We start from the raw sequence: 1,002 nt of genomic DNA on the forward strand, positions 1-1,002 counted from the left end.
AGACGGGATGATGGCATTTATGGGAAAGCATGTTTTTGGCACAAGAGAATGAGAAGGGGTGTCTTGCAATGCCAATGAGAAAAGATAAAGAACAGGAAAACCTCAGTTGGTTAACTTGCATGTCCATTTTGGAATGCCAGTTTGAAAGTAGTTGTGTTTAAAGTCACACTGAATGAAAATCACTGTGCATTTTTACTAATTTAGTCTCTCACGCCAAACTGGGTGAGGTAGAGTACCAGCTCACCATCTCATCTACTTGGCATGTTAATTCTGAAATTATGCTTAGATAAACTTCTCCAAATCTAATCAGGAGGAGAATCCATGACACAGGTGTCACTGTTGCATGAAAGGTCCTCATGTAAGTGCTAATAACTATGTATCTGTGCCACTAACAGGACTGCAGTAACTTGAAGGGAACCACACGTCCTTTCAATACCCGTATTAATTGCTTTAAAGGCTGTGTGGACAAAGTCTTATGTATTTAAGACTATGAACCATACCCTCCCACTTTAATTAGGCAGGGCTGGACAAGAACACAGTGCTAGACAGTGTGATCAATATCAAATCTATTCACGTTCTCTGTGCTAAAAAACTGTTTTAAGGGAGCAGTTTGTTTTAGGGACAGAGTTATGTCTTTTGCAACTACCTTTTTCTGTTTGTCAGATAGCAGGAAACGTCCATGTATGAAAACCACAGCTAACTGCTGCTGTAACGTGGCTATGTAGCCAGTAAGGAACCAACAGCTCTAGCTTCTTGGAATGCTTGTTTTCACTAAAAGAAAATCTTTAACGCAAGAAGGAAGGGCTGTGGCTTTGGGATAGGAGACAGCCTGATAAATTGTTAAACTGTTCCTGTGCGAGGAGCGACGCCGCTCTCGCAAGGACCCTTCGCTCGCTGTGCAGTGCGAGTCCCTCCCGGCAGCCCCCTCCCAGGGCGAGGGCGGGGCCGGACCCTCGGCGGCGGCGGCCGGTGCGGGGCCGCGGCTGCATCCCCGGCCGGAAG

This window comes from Colius striatus, chromosome 3, assembly GCF_028858725.1.
Source record: "Colius striatus isolate bColStr4 chromosome 3, bColStr4.1.hap1, whole genome shotgun sequence".
In the NCBI taxonomy this organism is placed as follows: Eukaryota; Metazoa; Chordata; class Aves; order Coliiformes; family Coliidae; genus Colius; species Colius striatus.